General features: G+C 44.0%; 1 protein-coding gene and 2 long non-coding RNA genes across 5 annotated transcripts in view; 1 reads left to right on the forward strand and 2 right to left on the reverse strand.

Moving 5' to 3' along the window:
• The first annotated feature begins 3,277 nt into the window (after positions 1-3,277).
• LOC124288075 overlaps positions 3,278-27,687 on the forward strand; it is a 45,527-nt gene continuing 21,117 nt past the window's right edge. For 2 of the 3 annotated variants that reach the window (XM_046724644.1, XM_046724646.1), the window contains exon 1: positions 3,278-3,466. The gene's annotated coding sequence lies outside the window, so the exon portion shown is untranslated. Of the gene's footprint in view, positions 3,467-6,158; positions 6,226-27,687 lie in introns of those variants that run through there. The other variant, XM_046724647.1, reaches the window with a different exon arrangement.
• Positions 4,519-25,821, reverse strand: LOC124288082. Its single transcript, XR_006901376.1, has 3 exons — positions 25,687-25,821; positions 22,447-22,449; positions 4,519-4,529 (listed from the first exon to the last, which is right to left on the reverse strand). It is a non-coding gene; the product is annotated as an uncharacterized LOC124288082 (long non-coding RNA).
• On the reverse strand, positions 22,802-23,230 carry LOC124288080. Its single transcript, XR_006901374.1, has 2 exons — positions 23,159-23,230; positions 22,802-22,931 (listed from the first exon to the last, which is right to left on the reverse strand). It is a non-coding gene; the product is annotated as an uncharacterized LOC124288080 (long non-coding RNA).

A 27,687-nucleotide genomic window follows, 5' to 3' on the forward strand; every position in this document is an offset into this window, starting at 1 on the left:
TCTTGATTAATATGAGCCGTGATTAATGCACGAATTCTTAGGAGTTTTGCACAACGCACACACACGCACACACACGCACACAAAAAACACACACAACACACACACAAAACACACACAAAGTGTTGTCTATAACGTCATTCTCAAGATGATCACATTGACAGTGTGAGAATTGAAGAAATTATATCTGTGCTTAGGATCTTCAGACTTGTGTACGTATATGTATGTATGTATGTATGTATGTATGTATGTATGTATGTATGTATGTATGTATGTATGTATGTATGTATGTATGTATGTATGTATGTATGTATGTATGTATGTATGTATGTATGTATGTATGTATGTATGTATGTATGTATGTATGTATGTATGTATGTATGTATGTGTATGTATGTATGTATGTATGTATGTATGTATGTATGTATGTATGTATGTATGTATATAATACACACACACATATATATACGCACAAAATGTCCAAAATAGTACAGGTGTTCAGTCATAAATATTACATAGATAAATAAAACAGAATGCCTTTTTCTCCAACATGTTTCGTTCTTTACTCTTCAGGGAGATTGGCGACAATCTCCCTCAAGAGTAAAGAACGAAACATGTTGGAGAAAAAGGCATTCTGTTTATATATATATATATATATATATACACACACACACACACACACACACACACACACACACAAGTGATTTCTGCAAGTGTATAAGCAATAAATATATAAAATTCAAATCTTGGCAAGAAGAAATATCTGGACTCATATTGTATTGCTTATTCATCTGTATATATGAAATACTCGACTGCACATATAATGTTTAGAACTGTACGGATGTATTTACTTATAAAGCATATGTAACCTCATATATGCCTCTGCCTGCAGCCTAAGTTGAAGTAAAGTTCAGTTCAGGTGACGTGTTTTCTTGTAGCTCACGGAAAGGGACGAGTTGTGACTTGTGCTAATCTACGTTATTCTCCTATACAAGTGGAACATTCCGAATTTCGCCTTGACACAAATCCTCAACAATTATTACTTTTCGATTTTTTTCCCATAATATGAAACAGCAACATGCAAACAGTTGTTTGTGGCATCAGCTAAATCTCTATAGGGCATACATATGTCTGTTGGCCACAGTCCTGTGACATGTGCCTGTTGACCACCGCCCTGTGTCATATGTCATGTGCCTATTGACCATCCCCCTGTGTCATGTGCCTGTTGACCACCGCCCCGTGTCATATGTCATGTGCCTGTTTACCACCGCCCTGTGCATATGTCATGTGCCTGTTGACCATCGCCCTGTGTCATGTGCCTGTAAACCACCGCCCTGTGTCATATGTCATGTGCCTGTTGACCACCGCACTGTGTCATGTGCCTGTTGACCATTGCCATGTGTCATATGTGATGTGCCTGTTGACAACCGCCATGTGTCATACGTGATGTGCCTGTTGACCACCGCCCTGTGTCATATGTAATGTGCCTGTTGACCATCGCCCTGTGTCATATGTCATCTGCCTGTTGACCACCGCCTTGTGTCATATGTCATGTGCTTGTTGACCATCGCCCTCTGTCATATGTCATGTGCCTATTGACCATCGCCTTGTGCCATATGTCATGTGCCTGTTGACCACCGCCCTGTGTTTTGTGCCTGTTGGCCACAAACCTGTGTCATGTACCTGTTGACCACCGCCCTGTGTCATGTTGATCATTGCCTTGTGTCATATGTCATGTGCCTGTTGACCATCGCCCTGTGTCAAATGTAATGTGTCTGTTGGACCATCGCCTTGTGTCATATGTCATGTGCTTGTTGACCATCGCCCTCTGTCATATGTCATGTGCCTATTGACCATCGCCTTGTGCCATATGTCATGTGCCTGTTGACCACCGCCCTGTGTTTTGTGCCTGTTGGCCACAAACCTGTGTCATGTACCTGTTGACCACCGCCCTGTGTCATGTTGATCATTGCCTTGTGTCATATGTCATGTGCCTGTTGACCATCGCCCTGTGTCAAATGTAATGTGTCTGTCGGACCATCGCCTTGTGTCATGTGTCATGTGCCTGTTGACCACCGCCCTGTGTCTTATGTCATCTGCCTGTTGACCATCGCCCTGTGTCATATGTGATGTGCCTGTTGACCACCGCCCTGTGTCATATGTAATGTGCCTGTTGACCATCGCCCTGTGTCATATGTCATCTGCCTGTTGACCACCGCCTTGTGTCATATTTCATGTGCTTGTTGACCATCGCCCTCTGTCATATGTCATGTGCCTATTGACCGTCGCCTTGTGTCATATGTCATGTGCCTGTTGACCATCGCCCTGTGGCATATGTCATGTGCTTGTTGACCACCGCCTTGTGTCATATGTCATGTGCCTGTTGACCATCGCCCTCAGTCATATATGATGTGCCTGTTAACCATCGCCCTGTGTCATATGTCATGTGCCCGTTAGCCACCGTCCTGCTTCATGTGCCTGTTGTCCATCGCCATGTGTCATATGTCATGTGCCTGTTGACCACCGCCCTATGTCATGTGCCTGTTAACCACCGCCCTGTGTTTTGTGCCTGTTGGCCACAAACCTGTGTCATGTGCCTGTTGACCACCGCCCTGTGTCATGTGCCTGTTGATCATTGCCTTGTGTCATATGTCATGTGCCTGTTGACCATCGCCCTGTGTCAAATGTAATGTGTCTGTTGGACCATCGCCCTGTGTCATTTGTCATGTGCCTGTTGACCACCGCCCTGTGTCATGTGCCTGTTGATCATTGCCTTGTGTCATGTGTCATGTGCCTGTTGACCACCTCCCTGTGTCATGTGCCTGTTGACCATTGCCCTGTGTCATATGCCATGTGCGTGTTGACCACCGCCCTGTGTCATGTACCTGTTGACCATCGCCCTGTGTCATATGTCATGTGCCTGTTGACCACCGCAGGCCTCTGTCATATGTCATTTGTCTGTTGGTAACTGCCCTGTGTCATTTGTGATGTGTCTGTTGGTCACCGCCCTGTGTGATATGTCATGTGCCTGTTGACCACCTCCCTGTGTCATGTGATTGTTAGCTGCCAGCCCGTGTCATGTACCTGTGGCGGTGACATAAAGACCCGCCATTAACGCTTGTTAGGAGTTTTACTTTAGACGGGTATTCGGTTACCAACCCTCTGCGGTGGCTGCCGTCAATACAAGACACAATGCCGGGTGACGCAATGACCTACATACTCGTCATGTGACCAGGCAAAAGAAAGCGAAAATAGGATTGTTGCTTTACAATACTAGGCGTCCTCTACGCAGTTGTAGCAGTCGCCCTAGTGTACCTGCTTCACGCTGTATGCACCGCCCTCGGGCTGGGGACAGACACATCATCTGATATACGAAAATCCGAACATATCAATGTATATCATGTGAGATTATCATGTGGGAGGACTGTGACGCAATCGGATGACACTCATTGGAATCCATCAGTCGGACGTGAGTACTGTGTCTTCTACACTAGCCATTGCATTTCAGTCATTATTACGTTGTCGTCCATTAAAGTTGTCAGGGGTGTTGCTACCATTATAAACAATGCCCGGGCTTACACGTACGTGATTTTGGCTAAAAAGGTTGGACAAGCCCCCAATACTATCTAAATATAAAGCTTTGCAACCTATCGGGCTTACACGAAAAATTGGCTTGCTTCTCGCCTGGATGAAAGGTTTGAATTGTATTCACATTCCTTTTAATTTATACATATCACATACTTGTTATTGTATGTAACAAAAAGCACCAACTGAGCACAGTTTTGAAAAAATCTGACCGACAACGCTTCCGACAACAAGTCCCAGCCAGTGCGACCTAATTTTCAAATTTCCTCTACGGTTTCAAGGAACCCCAATGATCTTGCTGCATTTGGTGATGACAATTTAGCGAGCGATCCTGTTTCAAGTCACCCCAATTTTGTCAACGTCGCTTCTTCACGACAAAACGGATTTCCAATTGCCGAACATTGTTCCTTATCACAAGAGTTTAATCTCTCGCGGTTTGCGGGTTCTGCCCCGTGATCTGTTTAAAAGCTGCTAATTAAATTTCACAATAAACAATCACAAGTAAATAGAATACACCAACGAGATCTGCTTCCTATTCGCCACGCCGCACAACTTCGAAATCGGTCAGTGTATTATTACGCGGTCAAACGAATCCGTCATAGTTTTATAGGTACAATGACAGTTTGTTAAAATGATATTGTTATTGATATTTGTTTCTGTTTGATAATTTTATTGATGTTATGCTTATTAAAGCAGTTTCAAACCTATTGACGAATTTGTTGTAATATTTTAAGGAATACTTTGAGAACTATTTCTTCAAGGGTTGGGATACATGTGTAAAAAAATCGCCAAGTATACACACATCGCTACAATACGGTCTTGAACAGAATGACATTACAACATTTTACAGGTATTAAAACACATCACTGTAAACAATGATCACGAAGAAGTGGGTAAGAAACGTATGTGTAAACATCAAAGTGAGAAATTATAAGAATTGAATGTCACTTTGTGTGTTTGCACTGAAAAATGAACGATGTCAACGTTTTGACATCGTTCATTTTTAAGTGCAAACACACAAAGTGACATTCAATTCTTAATGAATGCATGACGTCACAGGTCAGAAAGGTGAATGAACCCTCGCTCGTGCTATGTTGCATGAAACCCTTCATGAAGCGAAAACAAAGCACAGTTCAAATGAGGCGCGCAATGACGAGGTGGTCATGTCACCCTGAATTGTATGTAACACTGAATTACATGAATGCACCTGGATTTAAAAAACCCGTGCTCGCCAGAGCGTGCGACCTACTTTGTTGAATAAAGAGAACTTTATATTCTGAATCATTCAGTCCTCACCCGACTTGGACAGTTTAACCCGATGTTATGTTTAAATGTTATCAAAATATTTTAATGGTGACTTTCTCTCAACGTTAAGACATCAGGTCAGTTACCAGTTTGGTTGATGCAATTAACAATCTTCGAGAAGGCAAGAGAAAACATGAGAAAATATCTTCCCTGAATGCCAAGCAGAAGGTATGCTCCCAACATATTATTGGTGCGAATGTACCTGCAGCACCAGTGGAAACCGGTTTGGTTTGGTTGTGGGCGAACACCCGACAAAGTACCCATTTTTAACTGTATAACATCTACGAGAGCACGATATTCACTCCTCTTCACATACAAACAGGAGTTGTGGTAGTCATCAGTTTGACATCTTGTCAACGCATACGTGATCCGAAATAACATGCCAAAAGTTCTGTATGCATGTTTACTGTGTATTCAATATAGTGTAGGTTTCTATAGGGCTGTTACGCATGACTGCCTGCCTGTGTCATGTGTCTGATGACTGCCGGCCTGTGTCATGTGTCTGATGACTACTGACATGTGTCATGTGTCTGATGACTACCGACAAATGCGGTCTCCATATCCCTGACCCTGTGTCATGTGTCTCTTGATTGCTGACATGTGCCATGTGCCTGATGTCTGCCGACATGACATTGTGTCATGTGTCTGCTGACTGCCGATCTGTGTCATGTGTCTGTTGACTGCCTTTTGACTGCCGACATGTGTAATATGTCTGCTGACTGCAGTCATGTCATGTGTCTGCTGACTACCGACCTGTGTCATGTGTCTGCTGACTGCCGATCTGTGTCATGTGTCTGTTGACTGCCTTTTGACTGCCGACAGGTGTTATGTGTCTGCTGACTACCGACCTGTGTCATTTGTCTGCTGACTGCCGATCTGTGTCATCTGTCTGATGACTGCCGACCTGTGTCATGTGTCTGTTGACTGCAGACAAATGCGGTGTTCGTTGCCCTGACTCATGGCCCAGTACTTTCTAAATGCCTAACTCTTGTTCATCACTCTGACCCCAGGCAACCCCTTCATAATGGTTATCTTGGTGACAGCCAATACTCGACACAACATTGGATAATGCATTGGCCTACAAAAGCCTTGTGCTTCTTTGAAAATGAAAGCGAAAATAGGATTGTTGCTTTACAATATTAGGCGACCTCTACGCAGTGGTACCAGTCGCCTCAGTATACATGCTACACGCTGTATGCATCAACCTCGGGCTTAGGACAGACACATCATCCGATATACAAAAATCCAAACATCACCATCACCATCATGAGTGATTATCAGGTGGGGACTTACCTGTGACACAATCGGATGACACTGACTGGAATCCATCAGTCGGACGTGAGTACTGGGTGTATTCTACACTAGCCATTGCATCTCAGTGTAGAACTTGGGTACAAGTGAGCACTGTTCCTGAATATTGGTTACATATTATAATCAAGCTTTAGGCCCGTGTTTGGAAACTTGATTGTACCCGTAATGAGAAAAAGAGAAACCGTTACAGTCAAGCAGTTTCCTGCTGTGTACAATATAGAATATAAATCACAAAACAGTGGTTTTGTGTACAACATTGATAAATCATATACAGCGATACATTGCATATAGATTTAGGATGATAAGAATACATGAAATATATACAGTTGTAGGGGAAATGATAGTTTGGACCAAGTCCAACAAAAAGCCTCTGCAAAGCCTTATTTCTCAAATAAGGCTTTTGTCATGCCCTTGATCCCGCCACCATCACCCCTACTGCTTTTGAGTCCCCCCGGCACTCAAAAGCCTTATAAAAAGTTGAAACGCCAGCGGGATACGAACGCCCAATGTTATACCTCACAGCCGCACCACTCAACCGACTGAGCTACCGGGTACTTAGCTGAGGTCTATAATAGCTCCACGTGCCGCTATGACACTATTGTGCCGCTATGTCGCGTTGACCTCGATGAAACAGTTAAATGTGAATCGCCAATAATCTCTTTGGTGTTTGTAATAAAGGCTTGCTGGGCTTTTTTCACCCCTTGTTCTATGTACTTTTTTTTCTCGTCTTCGCTGATAGCAGACTTACGAGACTTGGATCGAATCTCTTGTTTCATTTTGTTATATTTTTCGAGTTCAGAGAGGATTGAACGAAACTCCTCCTCCGAGATCTTGTTGTCTGTGAGTGCCGTGGAAATACGCTCACTTACTGTGTTAAGCTTTGCTTCGGCCAGAACCCTGATCTCGTCGTGTTTCAATGCCTTACGATGCAGTCTACGTGATGTAAACTTAAGCACCAACCCTAACACCCCTGCCACCCCAGCTGTTATTTCAATACCTAGCACTACGGGGGTAGCCACGATGGTAGCTAGCAACCCAACACCTGCCGCCCCCAGCCCCATGCTGGTTGTCATAAGGGCAGTATCAGCCCCGTCCACAATATTGAAAGCTCTATGGTACTTCTTATATAGTGCTTTACGCGTGTCGCGGTCTTGTTCTAGTTGGCGTTTTACATCACATAACTGTCTCAAACGGAACCCGTCTACAGTTTCCAGGGTCTTCGCTACTTCCTCTATGACTGGGTATAGACCCATTCTGTGTGCCTATAATATATCTGATAAAATATTTTTTAATTGGGTATCAGTTAATAGCCGATCAACGTACTTGAGGTTTATAAGGCCTACGTTCCCATGTAGGTGAATAGTGGAAAGGTCAATAGGTAAATTTTGGGAACTTACCCTAAATATACTGGAGCTTATTAAGGGGGGCAGCAACCCCTCACCCGACCCCGAGTCCCGTCGTATGACGATACTACAATGGTGGTCTTCATAGCCAATAACAGATAGGCTTATTTGCACCCCAGATAAATGGTCCCATGAGGGCCCATGGACGTTTTTTAAAAAGAGTATTATGATTAATGTGGAGCCTGGAGGCATAAACCTAGGAAATGGTAGGCCAGAGTATATCTTAAATGATAACTGTGCATTCCGGGTTGCATCTTACATGTAACCAGGGTGATTTGGGATTTGGGAAATTCTAATATTTTTAAAGCCGTCGGATTGAAACCCCCCAAGCAAGATACCGCTGTTCTTAATTTCAGCGATATCCCTAGTGATAGGTCCACCATTACGAAAAGAGACGTAAGGTGTGGTGAGGGTTATGCCGAGCAACCATTTGGGTTCTAAAAGGTGGTCCTGCAGGCGCCAATCAGCTATTTCCACCCTCCTATACACGTTGTTTTTCAAGCGTAGGATGTACGAGATGTTTTCCTCGCCAGCTGATCGAATCCCTCAGTGTCTCCTAGACCCCCGAGTGTGGGTTTGGGTAGATGATCGGCCATTGCCGCCCGCCTATACAAGTTGTTTTTCAAGTGTAGGACGTAAGAGCCACCTTCCTCACCAGGCTGATCGAATCCCTCCGTGTCCCCTAGATCATTAAGCGTAGTGTTGGGACGATGACTGGTCATTGCTATAATACTATTACGATATAGTTTCCAACTGTTTTTCTGATAATAGTTCAGGGGTTAATTTCACCCCCATGAAATGTATGTTCTCAGGTAGGAAGATCTTGGTTAGTGACATCGTGTTTTCCACGATCACGGTGAGACCCTGCAGACTGGTTTTGGAGTCGACACCCACCCGCACGTAAACTGTGCAAACGTGATACTGGTGTCGTTTCCCCACCCGAGTTTGATCCCCTTCACGATTTCGACATCATTCCGCGATGGTTCCCCTAGGTAGACTTGGATGACCAGTGTTGAGTTCGCCGGTAGACCCCCCAGGATGTTGACCACTCCTACGAATTCAGACACCAACTGCAATGTCACGTTTTGCATTCCCGGTTTACTCGATAGCATGTGGGCTGCCATACTGGTGACTGGGCTGATGATTACGCTGCGTCTCTGAGTCGGGACGTAAGCCACTAGCATGGTTCCGTTGTTCACGACTTTGTTTAGGTACTTGTCTTTGTTATCTGTGAACACGTAGGGGGCGCCGAGCCTAATATTGAGAAACCAGTCGTCTTTATCGGGTAACAACACCCACTTATCATCTTCGGTGAAGACGAGCGTATATGGCTTGTTTTGGGCAACGGTAGTGCTCTCAACATCGTCCAAGTCGAACAGTTTGCCCCCGAACGATGGGTATATTATCCATTTATCATCACCGGTGTTGACTAGGGTGTACCGAGTGTTGATGGTCGCTCTTGAGGTATCTACTATATCACCTAGGGCTCCACCGGAGGGGACTTCAATGCGTTTGTAAATGTTGTTTTTCAGTTGCAAGGCGTGCAATTTACCATATACTCCGGGAGCGTCGAAACCGCGTGTGTCCCCGAGGTCGGAGATCCCCACATTGATGCATTTTTTCACCCCGGGCCCTTGTGCGCTGGTCATTTTATGTGAAGCGCTATGTTGAGGTATCCTATATTGACGGGATTATGATTTATATCTAACACCGATATTATCAGCTCAACCTCTTATACTGCCGCTGTGAAAACGACTCGGTTCTACCGTCGTTGTATTTCTCAGTTTTAACCGGCACTGCTCTCAGTATAGTGGAAGGATGACCCCCTTGAATGTTGTACGTTGTGCTCACCTGGCCGAGATGAATGTACAGCTCTCGGTACGGTACTAGGTCGGGTAACTTCATGCCTGTGACGGTAGTTGTTGGTTTTATCTCGTCAGGCGACATACCGAGTGTCCTCGCCAATGGTCGACCGAGCCTCAAGGAGTTTCTTCCGTTGTTGATTAACACCACTGTGCCGTTTGAGTCGTTCATCTTGAGTTTGGCTCCCAGGGGTTTGAAGACCTCATCGCTTAGCGAGCACACGCTGTAGTAGCCGTCAGTTATCTGGCTGTGAGCTCCACTAACGAACAGCTTATTGTTGCTCGCGTTGATGTTAGTCCATTGCGGTAGGTAGGTGATATCGCAGAGTGCGACTTCGAGTTGACCCGACGTATTATCGATCGCGTGCGTCAGCTAAACGGCCTCACCGCTCGTTATTCCTGGAAGTGTTATGTACATGTTAGAGTATATATGCTCATTATATAATAGTTTTAAAATGTACTCCCCTGGAGTGTTTTACCCTAAACTGGACGTAGATTTCTCACCCATGAAGATCGCGGTCGCCGATGGGATGTATTTCAATGCCCAGCTTTTAGATGTGTTCGGCCTATATAAATTTTTGGTGACTAACGTTAAGGTAGTTCATGCTTGGTTCAACAGCCCGATGCAGTTCTGGCAGAATCAACTCAACTTCGCCGTGTGGTGCGCTACAACGGGGTTTGGTGTGACATTAACCGACACTCGGCGTGGACCGCTGAGTCAGTCTGTGTTCACGTTCCATGTGTACTACCAGGTCAGGCATATCCTTAAAGAGATCCGCGCTCCAGTCCCACAGGACAAAGCATGGAACGCTGTAAACAACAAGTACGATAGACGGGCCTATGAACGTATTTGCAAAGAATTCGAACTGAACCCGAAGACGGATTGGCGTTTGCCGGGGCCGAACCATGGGTTGGGTATCCCCATCGTTTATAACATGCACCTGGTGGATGCCAGCGAGAAGTTGAAAGAATGGGGATACAAGTCGTATCATCACCTCACAACCAACGAGTGGGATGACCGTTACATGGCTTTTGACAACAGCAAGCATTACTGAGTCTGGAGGTTCGAACAGGGGGCAGTGGATGACTGGAAAAAGTTTATGTTGGACACGTCGAAAGGGTTTACTCGTGCCGGGGTAATCAGGCTGAACGACTCGATTCGAACGTACGTGTGGGCGCTGTTGGGTGTGCAGATGCAAACGCGTTCCAACATCCTCGGTAAGGGGACTGCTTACGACGCTCTGAAACAGTTCATTGTTATCTATTCTCCAGTTGATCTCCCGAGTGCCATCAAACGCTACCAAGACGTGTTGGAATACGCCAGGTCGAAAGTTGACTACGTCTTCGACGTGGGGTTGTACATGGCTCCGAGTGATATGCAACTGAGAGTAAAAAAGTGGTGGGCTACAACAACGAAATAGTCATAGCCACGGCGGACCAAAAGTTGGGCATAAACCCTGATGTTAACACCCCCCACTTCTCACCACCCACGACTGGTGAAACGGGTATAGTGGCGCCACCCACGGAGTCCAGGGTTCAACACACACCCACTGTGGGGTCACCCCAACAGCAGGCGTCCAATCAGCAGCACATCGATCGTGAAACAGCCCTGGTGGTTGGTGGGGTAGCTTTGGGACTTATTTGGTTAAAAAATCCATAGCCGCTACGTACACCAAACCCACCACGGCGACGATGGCTGCCCACAGGTTTTGACTGAGCCACGTGGCGGTTTTAGCCAGAGCACCCAGCAACCACGAGACGATGCTACCCAGGATGCCGGGGTAGGGCTTCGGCAGCCTTACCAGCCAGTTTAGCCAGGGCCTCCCCGAGTTTTTTTATCCAGTCTTTGACGCCACTTGGTTTGCCACTGCCGCCGACAGGCATGGGGGTACCTCCTGTCAATGACACCACCAGGGTTGATATGATGAAGCCCAATGCAGTCAGAATGCTGGTGATGGTGATGCCTTGCTCTGGGAAGAGGATCCGAATCCTGTTAGCTAGCGTGGTGTCCTCATTTAGGACTCGATCGATGGTTTCCCGTACTCGCATGATCTGTGATCGGAGGAAGCGGATTCCAACCGAGTCCGTCTCTCGTCTTCCAAGTTTTTTATTCTTTCCTCAATACGACGTTTCATATCACCATCTGCTTCGGCGAGTTTTATTTTCTAGCGAGCGATGTGCTCGTCGATTTCGTTAAGTTTCCCCATGTTGTTCACGAGTTCTCCGCGTACATGTTTCAAGGCTTCATCTAGACCGTACAGTTCCCTCAGGGGAAATTCGAGCCCCGGCAAGGGTTTGTCATGGTACGTGGCCAATATTTTTTTATACTGTCTGACGTTTCTTTAGCACGTTGGGGTATATCACCTTCATCGCCTTTGAGCCTGGCTGCTTGCAGATCTTGGACGACCTTTGGGGGAAGCTTAGATCGCGCGCCACCATAATCTATGAAGCCTAGTTCATCACGGATCAGTTGACCCCACCAGGGCGACTGGTGAGTGTTGACAAAGCATACGGCTTCCCGTCTTTTTTTATGATATCGACCCCCAGGTGAGCCTTCAATCGCAGCGTGCCCTTCTTATCGACGGTAAACTTGGAATAGTCCCTCCCCAACGGCTTGATGTTGTCTCTATTTTCAACTGCGTCGTAATAATCGTCGACAGCCGGCTGTATAAGTTCAGTACTTAAGGGGTTAGTGAATGAGGTCTCCTGCTCGTGGAATGCCTGGGCACTATCATCCCACGTATCATCCATAGGTATGAACTCGGCCATTATTAAGTATTAAAACTTATGTATTTCATTTATATAACAATGTATGGTAGAAAACTAGATTCTTTCAGAAGATCAAGAGAGCCTCTAGGCGTCAGAGCCACGCGGCAGTCGGTGACCATCACCAACAATCCCAGCAAGATAGACCAGAATCAAAAGCTGCTGGTTAGATTCTCAAACCTTGGTGAGAATGACCTCATTGTACCAGGCACGGTTCGACTGGCGTTCAACCTCATACTGAGCTCCGACAACGACAAACGCGAGCTAGTGCGGAACGTAGGTCGAGCCATCATAAAAAAAAAACCACCATCAAGATCAGCAGTAACGAGGTGTTGAGCATCGACAACAGTGACGTGTTTCACTGCTATGGGGATCTCTGGAAAAGCGAGGGAGAACGCGTCAATGACGTGTATCAAGGTATCAGCAAATCGACCCGGTTGCGCATGGGGTATGGCTTCACAGCAGACCAGTTAGACAAGATCACGGACGGTGAAAAGGCCATCGCTCAAGCGTACGGGAACAGGTTCTGCGTGCCGCTCGACTTCGAGTTGCTAACGGGGTACGCGCCATTTTACCAGGCCGCGCTGGGTGATAAGCTTGAATACGAGCTAACGTTTAACGACTACAGTAAAGTAGTGCGTACGCCGAACGGTGATGAGGCCAGTTACGTCATAGATAACATCTCTCTGGAGTTCGACATGGTCACTAGCCCCGAGCTGGCCAGGCAGGTTCGAAGCCAGTACTCGGGGGAAGGTGGCCATCCTGTACGACCGCAAACTGCGGCATAGATCAGTCGTGCGTGATAAGAGCGACACTGTGTGGAATATCAACCTGAACGTGCCGGCTCAGTTTTTCAACCCCGAGATTGAAAAGGCGGAAGTGACCATCGAGGGTGTGCCCAACCAGCTGTTCAGTCATGGTATGAGACCATACCAGCAGTGGGATGAGATAAAAAAGCTACCGGCTATCAAACAACACCCAGACATAACCAAGGACCTGGACCTATCCTCCGTGCAGATCGGTGAATACCTGACCACCAAGTACGCACTATGGTTGGACATGCGATCCATGGATGACGATAAACTGCACGGTAGCGGTCGCCGCATAGACAACAGCAGCGAGGGGATAACTATCCAGATTACCAAGAAGGCTCAACCCGCGGGCAAGTTGAAATCATATCTGTACGTGATTATGGACGCACAACTTAATATAGACAATGGGAGATTCGTGCAAGCCATCTACTGATGGCGGCAAGCCATCTACTAGGCCACTGCCTATTGATTTGCCCCGCGACACACACTGCGCCATAGTGTGTGGGCAGACTGGTTGTGTTCGACAACATCGTTATCATGTGCCCTACTCTGAGCATGAATAGAACGTACATGGAAAGACCTTGGGTGATGACGGACCCGGACGTACACAAAGTCGACCCGGGGACACGTCTGCAGGACTTATTGAAAGCTCTTCACGAGAAATTGAAAGGGGAGTCGACACTGTTCATACTGGACGACTGCAGCACTAATCGCGAGATAACAAAAAAAAGAGAGACATGCTATCGTACCTGACCTTCTCTGGCCGACACGCAAATCACAGCGTCTGGGTGCTAACGCAGAAGTTCAACTCGGTGTTGAAAGACCTCAGGGAGCAGACGCGATGGGTGGCCTTATTTCGCTGCAAGGACAGGGATTCGTTCGAGGAGTGTTTGAGAGAGAACGATGTGATGAGTAAATTAGAACGGGAACGGGTGAAGAAACAGCTCGCTGAAACTAAACACGCAAAGCTAAGCAAAGCTAAGTAAATGCTAAGCAAAGCTAAGCTATGCCTTTTTTTTAAGTGTTCAGCATGTGCAACTTAACCTTCATTTCCCTGTGTTTTACCTACTTTGGGTATTATATTGTTAAAACGAAAACTTACTTATCACATTATAAGATGGAGTGTGATGAATTGCTAGAACAATTGTTGGTGCCAGTGGATGATGATAAGCGAGAGAGACTGGTGGCGTTGGCTGTTGGTGGCAAAGCCAAACATTACTTTGGAGACTACACTCCCGATAAAATTAACAAAATGTCAGCCGAAGAAATCGATAAGCTGTACGCTAGATACGAGGCTAGACTCGGGGCAGAGATGACGAAGACCATAGGATCGGCTATGACCCAAATATACACTGGTATTGCGTCATACTTCCTTCCCATCCCCCCGGAGCGCCGACTTTACTTGTGGGAGGCCCTTGAGAAAGACCCTTTTTATTGAACACGCCTTGAGCTCTATCAGCTGCCAGCTGTACCACAAATACGGTATGTTTTTAGCCCCGGTGACGGCGGCGATTATCACGGCAAAGCATTGCCAATTTGAGAGGAAAAATAATAATATTAGTATAGATGGATGCTGCACAGGAGGAGACCCAGCAACTGGAGGAGACCCCCACTTTGGGGGAGACCCAGACCCCCACGTTGGGGAAACCCCAACTGGAGGAAACCCCACCTACGAGAGTAGCTGCCGGTAAAAAGCGGTGGTGTAACCAACATAAAATTATCACGGTGACTCACCCGTCTCGACTCTTGTTGGTTGTAGGCGTAACTGCTGCCGTGGCTATCTCATGGTTATATACACGACACAGGGATTCCGGGGACCCCAGGGAGCCCCCGCAATTAGAGGTCAACCCACATATCATGTTATAATTTAATATTTTATATCATATACATAATGTCTGAGGGGAAAACGTTCGTCAACGACGCATACCACGCCACCGTGGTCGCCAGTCTAGCCGTAGGGTACGCTCGGTTGACCAAAATGGTGCTTAAACAACCGACTATCAAGCTAGATTTCAACCTGCAGGATATGGGTATGCTCATAATGAACCTTGGTATGGCGATGGCTACAAAGGACATCCTAGTAAAACAAGGGATACTACCTGAAAATATTATGAAGTAAATATAGGATGGCTACGATTGCCATGATGGTTGGTGGTGCGTTAGTAAATGCCCTAGCATTTTCCGGGAGTAATTTCCTCTTCTCGAAACTACGAGAGTCACACGCGGCTGAAATACAGGCAAAAAGGAAGCGACATAACCTCACTGTAGAATGATTACAGGCGGCACAATCCGAGTACACTAAAAAACGTCTCCAGAGGATCGATTACATTAACAAACAACTCAGGCGTGAGAGCCATGCCGTTAAAACATTTCACGATGTCGATGACGCAGCGAGAGAATACTACCTACTAACAGGTAAACAGCTGGAACCCCTACATCAGCCCACACTCGCTCAGTACTACTGACCATCCAAGGGGCAAATGGACCGTGAACTGGTGTTTGTCGTGCTGGGGATAGCAGCGACTGCGTTGGTTGCGAAACAATTAGACTAAATACTCACATAAGTATGCTAAAGATGAGACCTGCTCCGTACAGATGCGAATACATACTTATGGGGAAGAAAGAAGCCTGTGGTAGGAGATGCAGGAGTGAGGGGTACTGTTGTTTCCACATGGGAAGCCCTAACTACTCGTGTTCTGTGTGTGGTATAGGGGTTAAAGGGCACTACTGCCTATGTAAAGCTCACGGGGCAAACGTAGTCAGACATCACCTCATCTACGAGAATAAAAAGGCCTACATAAAAGAACGTAGGCGCCTCCTCAGGATAGACCCCCAGTTAGAGACTGTGCACACCTAAAGTTAACTATGTTTGTGGAAATTGACCCCAGGGAAAGTATACCCGGCATCGAATCTCTGGTCAAAAACATACTCAAAGATGAACTGAACTTATGGGGACGCTTCAGATTTCAGGTCATATTGGAAGTGGCATGGATTAAAGAGGGTGTTAAGTATACTCACCCCTTCACATGTGGGCGGGACATCAAGACTCAATACCAAATATATTGTTTTACAAGTATACAGGAATACCTGTACAACTTCAAGGAATACTATATCCAACAGTGTAAGTACTGGATTGAAACGGCCCATCTAGTGATTTTATGAGCGCCTCACTATTTTTTACCTTTATGGCAGCCCAATTAGAGATTGATATTCTTAGGTGTGTGTGCAACTATGACTACTGTTCGCGAGCTCAAGCAGATCGCAAGACAGAGAGGTGTAATTGGTTATTCTCGAATGACCAAACCAGCATTGTTGAGATTACTTAACATACAAGCCCCTCCTACGGTAAAACAATTAAAAGTCCAAGCAAAACAGCTTGAGAGCCGGGTTAGTCGCATTGTTATCACATGCCCCCGTAGCAAAACCTCCCACTGTAAAACAATTAAAAGCTGAGGCACGTAATTTGGGGTTAGGTGGTTATTCCCGTATGAGGAAACCACAGCTTGTAGAACTATTACGGCAGAATAGAGCTATTGACCTACAGTTCATGTGCACTGAGCGCGCTGTAGGCAACTATTTGAGAGGATGGCGCATGCATGTTGATAGGAACATAGACATCACAGATATCAAGCCTCTGATAGCTGATAAAGTCAACCAGGAACTAAACGATCTGGGAAGTATAAAATTTCAAGTCACAGTGAAAATGTCACTCGATAAACAGGGAAATGGTGTCACTGAGTACGTTCAGCCTTACTTCCGAGGTAGGCAAGAGGTCGTCACGCATACAGAGACCATAGACGCATCAATCGATACCAGTTTTCAGCAGATATGAGAATACCTAGAACGCTACACACACTTGGGGTCCGGGTGGGCTGTAGATAAAATCGATAATGTCTATCTAGACATAGCTAACTACGTGCCGTTCAGAGGTGGGTCATACCTAAACTTGCCTCCATACTATAGGGAAAAACATGCCATGGTCAACGTCAAGAATAGAGGAGATGATTGCCTGAGGGTAGCTACCAGGTCAGCCTTGTTTCCAGCTGACACTCATCCGAACAAGCTTTCTAGCTATCCCCAAGATGATGGGCTCAACTGGGATGGTATAGATGAACCAACCCCCATATCCCAGATCACTAAAGTAGAAAAACAGAATAATCTAGCTTATAAAGGCAACACAACAATAGTACACAGGGTCAGCCCAGTGTTGGGGGAGGAGGGTCGCCAAGTTATCAATATATTCATGATCCAACGAGGTGAAAAGTATCACTACACGTGGATGAAACACCTCAGTCGGTTGTTGCACGACCAGTCGAAACACGTTGGGAAAAAACACTTTTGTGTGCTATGCCTGCACGGTTTCAGCGGAGCTGATTTATTAGAATCCCACCGGGAGGATTGCCAAGGTGTGGGGCAGATGGCCATACGAGTCGACATGCCTAAGGAAGGTGATAATATCCTAAAATTTGACAACCACAAGAACCAAATGTCTGTGCCTTATATCATTACGCTGACTTTGAAGCCTTGGTCAAACCTGTTGAGGCTGCCGGGGGTATCCCCAATGCTCTACCCACAGGTGAGAGCATCACACACAAAACACAGGAGCATGAAGCCTGTGGGTTTGGATACGTAGTCGTCCGTTGTGATGGGAAAACGAAAGCTCCTGTAGTGTATAGGGGCCCCGACGCGGCTGAAAAGTTTCTTAAGTGTTTGCAGGAGGAAGAAAAAATTATTAGGAATGCACTGTATGCAGTCGCTCCCATGCGTATGACCAAAGCCGACCGGCTAGCTCACGCCTGTAGCACTAATTGTCACGTGTGTGACTCACCACTGAACGGCGATTCGGTGAGAGATCACTGCCACGTGACCGGTAAGTACAGAGGCGCCGCTCACAGCGCGTGTAACCTCAAGCTTAGAATCACCCTTAAGACAATAAACATCCCCGTGGTCTTTCACAACTTGAGAGGGTACGACTCTCACTTAATCATGCAGGCCATCGCTAAAATCGATGGCAACCTGACGTGCATCCCCAACAACATGGAGAGATACATCTCCTTCAGCTTAAACGGCCTGAGGTTCATCGACTCGGTTCAGTTCCTCCTGTCGTCACTCAACAGTCTGGTCAAGGCCAACGATACCTTCCCTATCACCGATCGATACACCGACGCCGAGACTAGACCCCTGCTGATGAGGAAGGGCGTGTACCCCTATGAGTACATGGATGGCTCGGCCAAGTTCGCCGAAACCAGACTAGCCCCCATCAGAGAATTTTACAGCAATCTTACAGACTCGGCAATATCCCAGGACGATTACTTACACGCTATTAATGTATGGAATAAACTAGGCTGTAAACATCTGGGTGACTATCACGACCTGTACTTGAGGACAGATGTACTGCTGTTAGCCGACGTGTTTGAGACGTTTAGGCGGACATGTTTCAAGCAGTATAAACTCGACCCCGCATGGTATTACACCAGCCCAGGTCTGTCGTGGGATGCCTTGCTTAAAAAGACCGGAGTTAAGTTGTAATTGCTTACAGATTATGACATGCACCTATTTATTGAGAAAGGCTTGCGATGTAGGATCTCCATGGCAACCAAACGATATGCGAAAGCAAATAATCAATACGTGAAGGGCTACGACCCGAGCAAACCAACCAATCATATTCTCTACCTCGACACCAACAACCTGTACGGCTGGGCTATGAGCCAGTATCTACCCACAGGGGGATTCCAATGGGAGTCCCATAAGGTCGATGTTATGAGCATCTCACCAGATTCGAACAAAGGTTATATCCTCGAGGTTGACTTGGAATACCCCAAGGCATTACACACATCACACAACAGCTACCCCCTGGCCCCCGAACGTATGAGGGTTAACCCAGACTGGATGTCTGAGTACCAACATAACTTATTAGGTGGGCGGGTGGAAGACGTTGAAAAACTCGTGCCCAACTTAATGAATAAGACCAAGTACATCGTTCACTATCGCAACCTACAGCTGTACCTGTTGTTGGGTATGAGGCTGACCAAAATACACAGGGTGCTCTTGTTCAACCAGAGCCCATGGATGGAGCCTTACATCAGAATGAACACAGACCTCCGAAAGCTTGCCACCAGTGACTTTGAGAAAAACCTCTACAAGTTCATGAACAACTCACTGTTTGGTAAGACTATGGAGAACCTGAGGAAATGCGTGACCGTGAAGCTGGTTCGGTCGAATGAGGAAGACAAGCTCAGGAGGCTGATAGCCAGTCTGGCATTCAACCGTAGCAAAATATTCACCGATGACCTAGTTGCCCTACACATGAAGAAAAGCCACATCAATTCAACCGGCCTGTTTACGTGGGGATGAGCATCCTCGATTTATCCAAACACCTGATGTACGACTTTTACTACAATGAGCTGAAGAAACAGTACGACGACAGGTGTGAAGTGCTGTACACTGACACGGATTCCCTGCTGATGGAGATTCGAACCGAGGACATGTACGAGGACATGAAGAAACGCCTCGATTTGTATGACACCAGCGACTACCCCAAGGACCATACCATACACAGCTGGGTAAATAAAAAGGTCCTAGGTAAGATGAATGACGAGTGTGCTGGCACGCCCATAGCCGAGTACATAGGTTTGAGGCCTAAGATGTACTCCATACTGAAGGCCGACAATGGTGAGATCCGTAAGGCGAAGGGTGTTAAGAAGTATGTGGTGAAACAACACATCAAACACGCCAGATTCAAGGAAGCCCTGTTCAAGACCCGTACCTTTAGACATAAAATGAACACACTTAGAAGTGATGGGCATAGGATATACAGACTGACTATAAACAAGACGTCCCTGTCGCCTATGGATACTAAACGTTCGATAGCTATTGATGGGATAAACACGTACGCGTACGGGCATGAGAAAATTGAACCAAGGACATAGATGTATATATGTCACGGAACCAGAGAAAGTTTGAGGCTATTTACTATAGCCCGCGTGGGTACTGGAAAGGAGCTAGCGCTGTAGATAAGCTGGCTAAAATGGCGTGAGTACCACCGGAGGAGGCCAAAGCGTGGCTTGAAAAACAAGCCCTGTGGCAGATCTATTTGCCACCACCACGCTACGTGCCTAGAAGGAAGTTTGGTATTAACATACCTAATAGCGTTCACCAGGCCGACCTCTTATTCCTACCCCACGACAAGAGGTACAAGTATGCCTTAACCGTCGTGGACGTGGCCAGTCGCTACAAGGAAGCCGAACCCTTGACCGCGAAAGACTCAGCCAAGGTAGCCAGAGGATTCGAATGCATATACAAACGCAGTCCGTTGACGTGGCCAACAGAGCTGCAAGTTGACCCCGGGCGGGAGTTCATGGGTGTCGTGTCACACCTGTTAGACAAACACGATACAAAGGTCAGGCGTGGCACGGCTGGAGCCCATCGCAGCCAAGCCATAGTTGAGAGATTCAATAGGACTTTGGCTGAACGCTTATTCAGTCATCAGTATGCGAGGGAGATGGCCAACCTGGGGAAGCGTTTGACTGAATGGGTCGCGAGGTTACCCAAGGTGGTGTCGGCAATCAACCATGAAGCCACCCGGCTCACTGGTAAGAAGCCGGCAGACGCTATCAAACTAAAATCAATAGTGGTGGAGTCGGCTGCTCCATTGCGTGGGGAAGAGAAACAGATACCAGATAGGGCCCTAGTGAGGTATCTATACCAGCCGGGGGAACACGAGGGTGATAGCCATAAGCGAGCCACCGATCCTATATGGTCAGTCAAAACTTACAACATAGATAAAGTGGACATCAAAGAGGACGAGCCTAACTTGTACTACTAGAGGGATGGGCCAGGTAGAGGGTTTGTTAGAGCGGAATTATTGATCGTACCGTACAGCACAATGTTACCTCCTGCCAACACGGCATAGAGGCACGTGGAGATCCTAGGATAGACCCGTTAAACCGAGATACTTCAGCCATGTCCCCGGTAGCTCAGTCGGTTGAGTGGTGCGGCTGTGAGGTATAACATTGGGCGTTCGTATCCTGCTGGCGTTTCAACTTTTTATAAGGCTTTTGAGTGCCGGGGGTCTCAAAAGCAGTAGGGGTAATGGTGGCGGGATCAAGGGCCTGAAATTTGGCAGAGGCTTTTGTTGGACTTGGTCCAGAACTATCATGTCTAGAGAGAGAGCATTACGTCATGTAAGTGAAAATGAATGTAATATGCTTGGATAATAATAAATGTGGATAGATATGTACACAATGCATATTTATCGTCAGTAGTATTGTTGGTGGAAGTACAAGCTGCTCTGCCGGATCCGTGATTAATATGCACGAGAACTCATTCATATGATAATGAATGCATGATGTCACAGGTCAGAACGGTGAATGAGCCCTTGTTTCATTTAATGCGGTCGTGTTATTTTGCATGAAACCTTTCATGAAGCGAAAATAAAGCATAGTTCAAATGATGCGCGCAATGACGAGGTAGTTATGTCACCCTGAATGAATGTACCTGGATTTTAAAAACTCGTGCTCGCCAGAGCGTGCGACCTACTTTGTTCAATAAAGAGAACTTTATATTCAAAATGTTAATTGAGGGTGTGACTTGAAACTATTGAAATCAACTTGTAAAGGAGTGCTGAATCATTCAGTCCTCACCCGAATGTACCTGCAGCACCAGTGGAAACCGGTTTGGTTTGGTTGTGGACGAACACCCGTACCCATTTTTAACTGTATAACATCTACAAGAGCAAGATATTCACTCCTCTTCACATACAAACATGAGTTGTGGTAGTCATTAGTTTGACATCTTGTCAACGCATACGTGATCCGAAATAATAGGTCAATAGGTCTGTATGCGTGTTTACTGTGTATTCAATATAGTATAGGTCTCTATAGGGCTGTTGCGCATGACTGTCGACCTGTGTCATGTGTCTGATGACTGCCGACCTGTGTCATATGACTACTAACACGTGTCATGTGTGTGATGAATGTTGAAATGATTTAAATTCGTTGAGTGAAACTAGATTATATTTGCAAATTAAAGATTGTTTAGATTTTGAAAAGTATCTAGTACATATTGATATAATTATTGCTCTTACACGGTTCAGACTGAGTTTACATACACTGATGATTGAAAAGGGTAGATGGACTACACCTAAAACACCATTACACGATCGCCTGTGTCCTTTTTGTGTGAACGATGTTGAAGATGAATACCATATCTTGCTCATTTGTCCAAAATATTTAAGTATAAGGAATCTACCAAAGAATGTCATTGCCGGACCAAGTATGATAAAGTTTGTGAACATGCTACAAACTAATAATGTACAACTATTGATTGGTATTGCTAAAAGAGTTTATCGTATCTTTAAAATGGAAAGTACAATGGACATGTTATAATTATTTACTCTTGGGTTACCATCTCTCATTTCTGTTAAATTTTTGTATATCAAACTATGTACATCCACAAACACTCACGACTGTGCAATTAAACTTTGTAACTGTTGTGTTTGGCTTGGTACGCTGAGGTGAGCAGATGTGCTCTGTGGGAGCTCTCGGGCTTATCTCACGGTTGACTGATCTTGAAGTGACTGAGAACATTCGAAGTTACGCTTGCTTACTTCAAGAAATGGATACATTCTCTTGTGCAGTGTGAATTTTATGGACTATTCCTGGATTTTAAGGAAACCAGTCTGGTAAATATACTATTTACACACTTCAAGCATGAGTGATCAGAACTGTTAATGCAGAACACAAAAACTGATACTCGCAGCAACAGGGTTTAATGTATTGATATTTAAGAAATTACAGTTCATAATAAATGGCTGCTGCTGAGGACTTGATGAATATTATTGCGTTCACTTGAAGAGTAAAGTTGCTGATGAGCTGATGAGGTTCAGAAAACTACAACAAACAATGGCTTTCGATGAAATTCAGAAAATGTACAAATTTCATAGCACATAACATTCAATGTTTCATTCGAATGATATGTGAATACATTGAAAATGCAAAAGTAACAGCTACAAATTTACAAATAATTGTGTGAAATATATTAACAATTTTGGCATATATACAATTTCATTGTAATTTAGAGATAGTACAACCTAGCAATGAAATGGTAAAGTACTCACATATGTGTCTTTACATAGTTCAGCTTACAGTCAGCTGGGTGACAACCAGGCAGCATGGAGGTCCAATACACACCGGTAAGCATGTGCTCCAAAATGCATGAGCTTTGGAGAGGTCATGATGTGACCTGTGAGCTTTGACATCACACATGAAGGTGAAGGCCACAGGGTAATGGAAATTTACTGGGCCACATTGTTTACAATTTTGACTGATAAGGATTTAAATGGAAATGAACTTTAAATATTAATTAAGTGTTTTAATTATTGGACCAACATGGATAAAATACTAAAAACCAATTGTCACAACTTAGTAAACAATTTCATTTGAAAGAATTTGTACATTGAAATGCATGTAAAGAAACCTTGCATTTACAAGAACTCTTCACAAGTATAAGACACACAAGATCATAATGGCCATTACTACGATATCATCAAAGAACTTGATGAACTATTAGGATAATGTGACAGAAAAACTTGTGAAAGAAAGCTTATAGACAAATTTGATAATGATGAATCTGGTCTAAACTTCAAAAGACAGTCTGTATATGACGTGGCAAAGACACAATGTGATGATTTTCCTGGCGGCGTCTTGATCAAGAGAATAAAACGACAAACTAAGAATGTCTCGACAAAATATGCATCTGATATATATCTGCTGTATATGTTTGTCAGAGGCTGTGTGCCTGCAGACAACGAGACTTTAAACAACAGAGATAAAGATATAATATGTAGTGTTCTGTCTAAAATGATGCATATGCATGAAGACATGACGAAGAATTTTCAGTATGTAACCCAAGAGCTACAGGACTTTCGAGATAAATACAACTCTGACATGGTACAACTTATTGGCCCATATGAGTGCAAGAGAGATGACGCTAGACGTCTCGAGATTGAAAATGAACGCCATCGTGCCCATGTGAAAGCACTCAAGGCAGAAATTGTTCAGTTACAGACACAGCTTGAACAAAAAGACATTGATTTCCAAGTCATAAAAGATACATTGGATTCGACCATAACTCGTATCGACAAAAATGTACGTGAAGTTGATGGAAAAATTGATTGCATGAGTACACGAAGTAAGCTCATGTATCCAGAATGTGTTAAAACTGGCTATCATCTCCCAAGCCAATCCGTAAAGCCAGCGTTATATAACAACACCACACCAAGCCATCCAGATACACCCAGCAGCACGCAACTCCCAACACAAGCGATTGCATAATCACAGACACATACTCAAGCAATGATGACAAGCAATGTGGTCAGCAATCAAAACACCGTGCTGGACAGAGTAATGACAACAAACAAGACAAAAGAGATGGTACAGTTACTTTCAACAACCACTGGAAACGTGCATTCACTGGAGTGCACAGAAGTAACAACAGGCGTTTTGTGCTCAGTTACGTTCGTGCGGACGAACCTTTTGACGCTGTGAAGGATGCTATTTGTAAGTATGCATCAGATCGTGGTGCTACTGTCACGAACACTGTGCTGCTAAAATATTGGGACAGCAGATACAACCCGACCTACACCATCAGGATAGCTGTCTCCAGTAAGTGTGCTGACGTCATAGCAGATGATGACTGTTTCTGGCCCGAAAACGTCAACTGTCGTGAGTGGGTGCCAAAGCAACAATGGTACGGTGATAACAGACAATAATGACCATGATGAACGTCATGAACATTTTACTTATGGCAATGACGCTCTCCCGTATTATCACTTGGAACGTTAGGGGTGCCGCTACGTGTCTAGATGAAATCAACACCAAACTAGACTGCACCGATGTGATGTTTATCAGCTACACACGGATCAGCTATCCCTCCTTACAGATCTACACAGACTTCGATGTGTATGTTAAGTGTCAGACTGATCACTCCTCACTCAGGGGAGCAGGTGGACTCGCTATGTTTGTACGGAAAACGATAGTTACTCCACCTCTAGTCTGCACATCCCGGGGAGTGATCATGTGATTGGTGTGCAGCTAACTACGGATAAGACTCCGATCCACATCATTGGTGCACGTCTTCCATCTACCAATGTCTTGGACAGTGTATACAGTGAAGAAATGAATACCCTCTTTGAGGCTTATGACAGACTTTCATATAACGGTGAGACTGTCCTGGTCGGTGACTTTAACACAGATCTACGTGACTGTAAATACATGAAATCTAGATCGAGAATGATTTAAACATATTTCTATTCATGAAGATGAATTGAGATTGGTGAACAAGCATTACTGCTTATATTAACACCGCTCCCATGCAACATATAATACAACATGAAAATGGAGGATTTGACGTCATCGATACTGACCATTGCATAAATATAATATATGTAAAATATATAAATATATACAGATTACATGAAATACAACTATTCTCTAAGTAGTCATAAGTTAGAGAGTTACAGTTGTGTGTGTCTAAATCGAGAATGCTCTTTCGAGCCTTGCATGAACGGAATTTCCTACATTATATACTTATACAAGCAAATGTAGGGATATCCAAACTATGATCGATTATGTTTTTTGTCAACACAGAGCATAGATGTAATGTCATTGGTTACGCCTTAGATAACCGTCAGCTTTACAGTATATCTGGTCACTATCCCATACAGGTATACTTTTCTTTTTTTTTTCTTTTTTTTTTTTATTGGTTCCCAAGATTACAATATTGCAGATATACCGTGATACGTACGGCTTAAAAGTAATATGGCTACATGATGTACAGGTGAGATATTTTTGTATTGATATATTTATTACATGCATAATTCATTAAATTGATAATGTACAGATGTGCAGGTGAGACATTTTTGTATTAATATATGTATAAACATGCATAATTCATTAAATAGATAATGTACAGATAATGTCAGGTACAAGTCAATACAGTTCAAGTCATCTAAGTACTGGGGGGAGAAGCCTCCATTTATGATGGAAATTATGTATTTTATCATTTTTGGCTGATGTATGTTTTTCCACAAAGAATATTTCTTTTAGAGTTTTTATATAGAAAGTTAGATTTGGAAGCATATTTTTAATACAGCATTAGTGAATATGTCTCTTTGCAGCAATGATGATGTGATGTTAGTAATCTATTTTCATGTTGAGTACCAAACCAAATCATGTTTTTTGATAATTTCAATGGATGTGGATAATAATTGTTAAGCCAAATTTGTAGGTTTATCCAAAAGGTTTGAGTCTCCTGACATTCCCAGTACACATGACACACACTCTCATTTACATCTTTGCAAAAACAACACTACACATGACACACACTCTCATTTAAGCATCTTTGTAAAAACAACACTACACATGACACACACTCTCATTTACATCTTTGTAAAAACAACACTACACATGCCACACACTCTCATTTAAACATCTTTGCAAAAACAACACAAACTGTTGTCAATTTTTGTCATGTTGACCAATTCCCTTTTTGTGTAAAAAATACCTTGTAGACATCTATATTGAAAGTCTATAAGCTTTGTATCTTGCAATCCCTTTCTATATACTATAAATATAGTTTTCAAATCAAAGTCAGTTTCAGAAAATAAACGCTGCCATTTATTACAAATGTTTGGATATTTATCATTACAAATAAGTTTATCTTAAAACGTTCTGCAGCCTTTGGATGCTTTTACTAAATGTATCTGGCATTGGTTAACATTCAAATTACTGACAGGAATAGAGAGACAGTGCTTTAAAGTATATTTCAAAGATTCAGGTAATATGTTCAGTAAATATCTGAAATCTAAAACGGTGCCTTCGATATGATAATTTTCTTATAAAGATTCTTTTGATAGTAAACCATTCTCATCACATATATCCCTAATATTCATAATCCCTATCTCTGCCCAATTCTTTATAAAATATGTAGAGTTTTTGAAATTGTGATTGGGATAAAATTTGATTAATGTTATTTGGATCAACATAATGTAGTTTGTGAAATAGTTTCCATGCTTTTAGCACATCATGCCAAAAAGGATTTTCAATCTCAAGAAAACTTTCAGAATAAGCTCCAAAGTTAAATATGTCTTTAAAAGGTATATTGCATGGATTTTTATTTTCACTTTATTTAAAATATAATCTTAAGGTTGATAATTTCAAAGCATCAATAAATCTACTTGTATCAATCATTCTCAATCCTCCATCTTCATATCTACTTTTTATTACACTCCTCTATAATTTATCATTTTTATCATTCCAAATGAATTTAAAAAATAGTTTTTCAAGCGAAGTCATAAATTCTGCTGGAGGGTTGGGCAAGGAATTGAAAATATGAACTAGTTTGGAGATTGTTAGGGGTTTTATTACTGTTATTTTACCAATAAATGTTAAATTTCTTTTTCTCCAAGATGCTATTAATTTCTTCCAGTCCCTTTCTGGTTTTGATTACCCATAGGTTTTCAAGATCTGGTGTAAATTTAATACCAAGTACATCAAATTCACCAGTTACCCATTCAATTTTCAGGTCATTACATATTTTATCAGTAGATTAAGCTTTTGATCAAATCCAGATTTTATCAAATGCATT

The sequence above is a fragment of the Haliotis rubra genome, unplaced genomic scaffold (genome assembly GCF_003918875.1).
Source record: "Haliotis rubra isolate DU_JTF1 unplaced genomic scaffold, ASM391887v1 Scf411, whole genome shotgun sequence".
In the NCBI taxonomy this organism is placed as follows: domain Eukaryota; kingdom Metazoa; phylum Mollusca; class Gastropoda; order Lepetellida; family Haliotidae; genus Haliotis; species Haliotis rubra.